We start from the raw sequence: 8,024 nt of genomic DNA on the forward strand, positions 1-8,024 counted from the left end.
AGGAAGGAAGGAAGGAAGGAAGGAAGGAAGGAAGGAAGGAAGGAAGGAAGGAAGGAAGGAAGGAAGGAAGGAAGGAAGGAAGGAGGAAAGGAGGGAGGGAGGGAAGAAGAGAGGAACACAGGAAGGAAACATTTGATAAGCGCCTTCTGTGTGCCAAACACTGTGCTAAGCATTTTATAAATGTCACTTTATTTGATCCTCCCAACAAGCCTGGAAGTTGGTGTTATTATAATCCCCATTTGACAGACATAAAGAGATTAAGGGACTTTCCCAGGGTCCCACAGCTAGTATGTGAGGTCAGATTTGAGCATAAGTCTTCCTTATTCCAGGCCCACTTCTCTATCTACTATGCTATCCAGCTACCTCTAGATGAAAAGGGTGACAAAAGGGGTCACAACAAAATTTAATTAGCTTGGTTGGGGTTATTCATTATTCTTTTGAAATACAGTGTCACCTCCTTGATTCAGGAAAAGTACTTGCTTTATTCTGCACCATTCTGATTCAATCATATATTTACCGTGTTCTGTCTTAAAGATTGGCTACAGAAGGTTTTTACTATATTATTGCCTTGTTTTTGAAAAGTTGTCGAATTGAATGAACCTGAGGTTTGGCATGTAGTTTGAAAAAAATACACTGGTTTATCAAAAAATCAATGTGCAGCTTTTCCTGAAACATCTGCTACTCCTTTGCAGTTATATAGAACTAAAGAATTTCCATGGGCCATATGGGGGGAAGAATATGAAACCGAAAACCTGAAATTGAAAAAAAATTAAATCACATAAGTCTTCAACTGGCAATTATGATTGTTGGAATCAAGCAAAGCCCTATACATCTAGCATGGAAGTTGTCAGAAAAAGTAAATTTTCTTTTCCATGATTGGGCTAAGCACTTTATAAACATTGTTTCATTTGATCCTCCCAGCAACCCTGGGAGGGACAGTTGAGGAAACAGGTAAAAAGAAATTAAGGGACTTTCCCAGGGTCACATAATAAGTATGTGAGGTCAGATTTGAGTTTAAGTCTTCCTGATTCCAGGCCTGCTGTTCAATTGACTGTGCAGCCTGGTTGCTAACATTGAATTCTTTTACCATACAAAATTGAAAGATTCTGAATTTGAATTATGAAGACATCATGGACGATGGGCCACCATTTTGTATTGTTTTTTATTTAATGAGTCATCCAGACTGGAAAAGAATTACCTTGTGGCCAACCTTCCAGTAATTCCGAATAAAGTCGTGGTGGTCTTCAAAAACCAGACAGGACACTTATGGCAGTGTCCACATTCAAAACACTTCCCCTTGGTAGAATTTACCAGACCTTGTGCATCATCAGCACTTTGGAGAACCCAGGGTTACCTTTTTTTATGTCCTGCATGGGGAAGGATTAATAGATGTCAATTATTGGGAAAAATCTGACTTCATCAAAAAAAATGGGGTGGTTCTGAGTTCCCTTCAATTGGAAGTCTCCAAGCAGAATCTAGAAGATAGCTTGTGTGCTATGCTGTAGGGATTAATTTCAAAGTATGACCTGGATTAGATGATTACTCTAAATTCTGCAGGGAAGGTTAATTCTTGCTTTAAATAGAAGAGATTCAGTCTGAGTGGGGAGAAGAACAAACTTAAATAAAGAAACTAAGCCTGGGTCTACAGAGTGTAGGAACCAAATATCTGAGACCAGTGGGCAGATCAATGGCCAGAACAGGGATTCCTGAATCCTGTAATAAATCTATATTAGAACAGGAAACAAATATATATAGAACAAACAAATCTATAATAGAACAGGAAGCCCAAATGCCGAGAGAGCCAGGGAGCTGGTAAGCTGTCTACCTCAACCTGATTGTTCAAAGCTTCAGGCTTTTATTCCAGCTGTTGCCATTCCCTAACTCTACCCACCATTATGAGCAGAGTCCACTAAGCCTTTCCCTGACCCAATCATCTCTCCCCTCATCACTCCTTCCTCTACCATTGGGCCATGGTTTATTGGAATAATGTTAGAAGAAAAGTCTGTCTACCAATTATGAGATGAAATACACTGTGTGCAGGTTACCATGTCCTCTGTGTAGGGTCATACTCCCGTGAGTGCTCTAGGTACATGGACAGGTCAGCAGCCTCGAACATGGGCTGTAGGAGAGAACTGAAAGGTTGAATGTGTTTAAAGAAGAACCTTTTGACTTCTCTCATTTGCAGTACAGTTGGGTGTTGAAAAGCTTTTTGTATTATCTATAGTTACAGATCAGTTAACATTAAAAATAACAATATTCAGTTTCCTTTTGGGTTACTGTAATCTTTCCCTATGGTTGATACTCTTTCACTCAACATGTCCACCTTCAGGCTGGGAGTGAATGGGTAGCCTCATGTTTCGTGGAAAGGCACTCAGGATCAGACTTCTTAACTGGATGCAACTGGGTGGGATTACATCCCAGAATCCATAGTGGTAGTCACAAAGAAATTCTGGGAAATTGTGCAGGAGGACCAGTAGCACTCGTAAAGTACCCTTATCGAGGATTTGCATAGGTTTGCTGAGTTCCACATAAAAATATGCAACGCTTCATGAATTTGCGTGTCATCCTTGCACAGGGGCCATGCTAATCTCTGTATCGTCCCAATTTTAGTATGTGTGCTGCCGAAGCGAGCACTATGGTTCATACTCTTGTTCCCATTTTTTCTTCTAGACTTTCCAAACCTCATGAAAGAGAGATAACAACTCTCTAGGACAGTAAGCAAAAGGATGCTCTTTAAAATGAAAGGAAACAGAGCGGAGGAAGCACCGGTTCCAAGGCTCGGACCATTAGACAACATTCATTCTGCATCACTGGCAAAGGAAATCCCCCATCTCTGGAGGTCTTCAGACAGAGACTGGATTCCATTTTTCAGGGATATAAAGAGATTCCTACTTTGAGCAGCTGTTGGACCCAATGACCTTTGAGGTCTATTAAGGCTTCTGATTCTAAACCGGTGTTTCATGTGCCTGAGTATCTAATGAAAATGATATGAGCTCTCTTTTGCTGCTAATCATTCCTTTTGTATCTCAGTAGGCGCACATAAAGTACCTTTTATGTCGTAGGAACATAGGTGGCCATTTCTTGGAATGTCACAGAAGGGATTCATGCTTTGGGGAGAGCTGGGAACAGATGACCTTCCGACTTGGAGATTCTTTGATTCTATGAAGGTGATGTAATTGTTCTGTGGAGTGGGAAGGCGGCAGCTGCTGTTAACTCCGACAAGAGCACTAACCACTGCTCCTCTAAGGCACCCTGTAGCCAGTTTTTTAGAGCAGAGCCATCCTGGATTTCTGGATTGCCTTTCCTCTACTGCTCCTCATACTACAGTTGGAGCCAGAGAAAGAAAACCAAGTGAAATCTCTTCCTGGCAAAGCACTGCAGCTCTAAGGTAGATGGCATTTCCCATGGGTCTGTTTGTGTGTACCTGAGTTGTATATAGATGGGGAGGAAATAGGGATTTATATAAGACTTACTATGGATCAGGAACTGTGTGATATGTGCTCATTTGATCCCTGTGAGATGTGTTGTTATTATCCCTATTTTATAGATGAGGAAACTGAGGCAAACAGTAACTTAGTAACTTGCCTAGAGTCATATAGCTAGTGAGTATCTGAAATCGAATTTGTTTTTCCTGACTCTAGGTCAAGCTCTATTCATTCTGCCACCTAGATGCCTCAATAGATGTCCTTCAGGCACCAGCATCCCCTAAAGGACTCAAGTGGGTTATGTCATCAGACCAGGTAAGATGGGTGTTCTAGACACTGCCTCCTGATGCTTTTATTAGGGTTCAAGGGGCTCTGATATCCAATATCCTTTATATACATACATACACACATACACACACATACATATAAATGAAATCCTTCATGTATATTCAGAGGTGTTTGGCTTAGATTTGTAACCCAAAACAAACACTGCTTTTGAATCACCAAATGTTTGTAGCAAAAAAAAAAAAAATCTGCTGGATGATATCGAAATGTGATATTATTCCAGCTTACCTTAAATATTTTATTTTGCTGGGAAGAATTTTCAGTAATGTAAATTTAAAGCATAGACATAGTTTCTTCTTGGTTTAGTCAAGTAAATGAATTTTCTATTTGAAAAAAGAGAAGATATTATAAAGTCAAGCCAGTTTGGGAGCAGGGTATCTGGATAGCTCTGAAGTAGACAGGAAGATTGGAATCTGGAACCAGTTCAGGACTGGGAAACCTAGATGAGCTCAGGAAGCCACAATTCAGGGAGTGCTAGGGAGTTGTCTATTTGTCTAATGCTGCCTAATCCTCCAAAGCTTCAGCCCTGTTATTGCATGTACTAATGTTCTCCACTAGGATTTAGTGATAGCATGGCCGTGGGCTGTGTCTTTTAAGGCTTCCCTTGAGTTATCTGGTCCCATTAAGCTGAAGGCTCAAAGAACTTTGAGCACCACGGGGGTATCTGACTGGATTTTTGTAAAGGGAATGATAAATTACTTGGCAAAATTTTCATTCCCACTCTGTGTGTACTACATTGCCATATGATTATAGGCATATGTGTATCTCTAGAGTGAATTTTAAAAGAAAGTATAGATCCAAAAGTTTTCTACCATTCTGCTGATAACCAGTGATATATAATCGCATGTTGTACTAATATAAAATGAAATGTAATAGTCACATTTTCTTTTTCTTTTTGGAGGGCAATTGGGGTTAAGTTGCCCAAAGTCACATGGCTAGTAAGTGTGTCAAGTTTCGGAGGCTGGATTTGAACTCAGGTCCTCCTGACTTCAGGGCCACTGCTCTATTCACTGCACTACCTAGCTGCCCCCAGTAGTCACATTTTCTATACCATTCTATAGGTTTACTCAAAAATCATAAGATTCTAAATTTTGCTCTGGACAGAAACATAGAGGTCATTCACCCAACCTCTTCATCTGTAAAGATGAAGAGACTGAGACCCGGAAAGATGACTGGTCCAAATTCAAACAGGAACTAAGTAGCAGAGGCAAGACTTGAAACCAGGTCCTCAAACTCCATATCCAGTGGTCTTATAATTATACTGATAGTCATGGCTTAGAACTCTGCTACCTCTGACTTTCCCCCAAAACTGAGATACCATATGTACGCTTATCATTTTATAGATAGAAAAACCAAAATAACATTCTTCTCTGAATCAAGCAGAGATGATAGAATTTTCATCTGGCCATTTTAAAAATGAAGATACAGTGTATGACCCACTAGCAATATGATTGCTCTCCAAAAGAAGTCTGTCTGCAATAGACAAATGACACGAAAACATCACATTTTCCTCCAAGGGCTAAGGCTGGTCCATGTGCATGGAAATCAGACCACTGGATCAGGATGATAAGTTATAATTATTTATGCATATTGGAGATCAGAGAGTGTCTACCCTTCATCAATAACCATTTTCCATGATTCATTGAATTCTCCCTGACCCGTCCCTAATGGTCCTCCTGATTCACTCTTTAAAAGCAAAAATAAAGACCAAAGAGAAAATAGAGAAGTCTGCTAGGGAAATGCCATACTAAGAATTCACATGTTAGAAAATGAAATTTAGGAAGATTTTTCTAGCATCAAAAGTGATGTTGAATAATTTGAGAGGTAGCGGCTCGACGATTCTTTATTCTCCGTGACTTGAGTATTGCTGGAGTTCTAACAATGGCAAGGTTTCATATCGAAGGCTGCTTCTTTGATAAAAAGAGAGTCCTTTAAGAAACTCATAATTTAATAGCATGTGCGGCTTAGCAATGTTTCACATAATCCCAGAGGACACACACTTCAACCGTCACACTTGCTTGCTTCCCTCCTCTTAAACAGTCGTTTAAAAAGAAAAAAAAAAACCTTTCTCTGTGAAAATTTCTCTTGCTTCAAATGAAATTGGATCGCACTGTATGTGGCAAAAGGGAGAGATGCATTATCGCATATCGTCAAAGAAGACAGTGTGGCTAGAAATATGTGTTAATTTCACATGTGTATGTGGGGTTGGGGGGAGAAAATGATTATCATTTTCCTGAAGCATATTCCAATAAATCGATTAAAACATGATGTGAGTTTATATTAATAAATCAGTAGAGGCTAAGAAGAATCTCCTCCACTCAAGAGACTCACAAATATGGAACATAAGTATGTAATAGAAATTATTAAGATTATTATAAGATTATTAGAGCCAATATACCACCTATGGGCTATCATTCTTTATAACTGATAGTTTCTGAATTACAGAAAAAGTGAGGGGTTGTTTTTTTCTTTTTAAAAAAACAAGTAAGTCTGTTGTAACCATTAGTCATTATTTTGTTTTTAACCCAAAGAAAAGCAATAAATACAGGGAAAACTATAGGATGTACATTTAATTGGAAAATGTGATTGAGGATAGACAGACGAGGTTCCTTCTACAAAATTCATAGTTTTAGGTCAATTCAATAAACATGATTTGAACACCCTCTCCAATATGAGGCATGAAGCACTATGGCACAATGAATAGAGAGCTGGCCTTGAGGCCAGCAAGAGCAAGATTCAAATCCTACTTCTGACACCTACTAGATCTGTGACTCTGAAAAAGTCACTTAACTTCTTCCTACTCTGAATATAAAAAGTTAAATGACTTGCTCAGAGTCATAGATCTAGTCTATGTTAGAGGTGGCTAGGTGGTTCTAGAGCACTGGGCTTGGAATCAGGAAGACTCCCCCTCACAAGTTCAAATCTGGTCTCAGACATTAGTTGTATGACCCTGTGCAAATTACTTAACCCTGCCTACCTCAGTTCCACATCTTTGACAAGAAAATCACCAGTGGGGATACGGCTAAGCAACAATAACTCTGAGCAAATCTTGAAGAGTATAAGTTGCAGAAAATTTACCAATCTTCATTCTAAAAAAAAGATTTTTCCCACCTGGTAGTTCTTTATGACAACAAAATTACAGGTTCAATCTCTGTCTCTATACACTAGGCATTGAGAATATGAAGAGAGATACAACACAATACCTGAATTCAAAGAGTTTGCCATCTAAGGGAGAGAACAAATGCCCAAATGATTTTAAAATGAGGGAGAGTAGGTATGGCTAGGTGGCAAAGTGAATAGAGCACTGGCCCTGGAGTCAGGAGGACCTGAGTTCAAATCCAGCCTCAGATACTTAACACTTACTAGCCATGTGACCTTGGGCAAGTCACTTAACCCCAATTGCCCTGCCCTCCCCCCTCCAAAAAGCAAAAAAAAAAACCCCAAAACCAATAAAACAAAATAAAATGAGGGAGAGTGAGACAAGAGCAAAGCAGAAATCCAGAAAAATGCTATATCAGAAGTTTGGGTAGGGAGAAATCACTTCCTCCTGGAGAAGGGTGGGCTTGACCTTGGCTATAATGTTGACTCTTTAAAATGAGGTAGATTGAAAATAGACTGGAAGTAGGAAAATGAGGTATATTGAAAATAGACTGGAAGTAGTTGGAGTCAGAAGGTGGAAGGCATTGAATATTACAAATAAGAATTGATGCTTTATTGGGTAGACAGGAAGCCAGTTAAAACTTCTTAGGAGAAGAGGGGCATCACCATTCTGGTGCAATTAAAAATGAGGTGGAGAATGAATTAGAGGAGTAACACAGGTTGGGGGCTATTTCAATCATTTAGGTGAGAAGGGGTAAGGGTCTGAACTTAGGATGATTGCATGAAGTATAGTGGGGAGGGGTCAATCAATGAAGAAATATTTATTAAGCACTGTGCCAAATGTTAGGGATACCAAGTTAAATGAAAGGGGGAATTCAGAGGTAGAAACAACAGAACTTGGACTCCAATTAGATGTGTGAGGGAGGGAAGCAAGAGGGAAGACCCAAAGATGGCCAAATGTCCATGTCTAGGACACTGAGAGTAGGTGGTGTTACGAAAAGAAATAGAGAAATTAGAATCAATCAAATTTTCAGGGGATGGCAGGAGGAAGGTGAGTTCAATTTTAGACATCTGGAATGTGATTTACCAGTAAGATACACAGGTGGAGATAACTAGCAGGCACCTGGATATATGGAATTCAAGCTCTGAGGAGAG

The 8,024-nt window shown here is 39.6% G+C and overlaps 1 non-coding gene across 1 annotated transcript; it reads right to left on the reverse strand.

Moving 5' to 3' along the window:
- Positions 1-2,530: 2,530 nt before the first annotated feature.
- On the reverse strand, positions 2,531-2,634 carry LOC138158548 (U6 spliceosomal RNA). Its single transcript, XR_011167674.1, has one exon. It is a non-coding gene; the product is annotated as a U6 spliceosomal RNA (small nuclear RNA).
- Between the last annotated feature and the right edge of the window lie 5,390 nt (positions 2,635-8,024).

The sequence above is a fragment of the Petaurus breviceps genome, unplaced genomic scaffold, assembly GCF_028583685.1.
Source record: "Petaurus breviceps papuanus isolate PSGF00001 unplaced genomic scaffold, PetGlider_PUasm1.0 174, whole genome shotgun sequence".
NCBI classification, from domain to species: domain Eukaryota; kingdom Metazoa; phylum Chordata; class Mammalia; order Diprotodontia; family Petauridae; genus Petaurus; species Petaurus breviceps.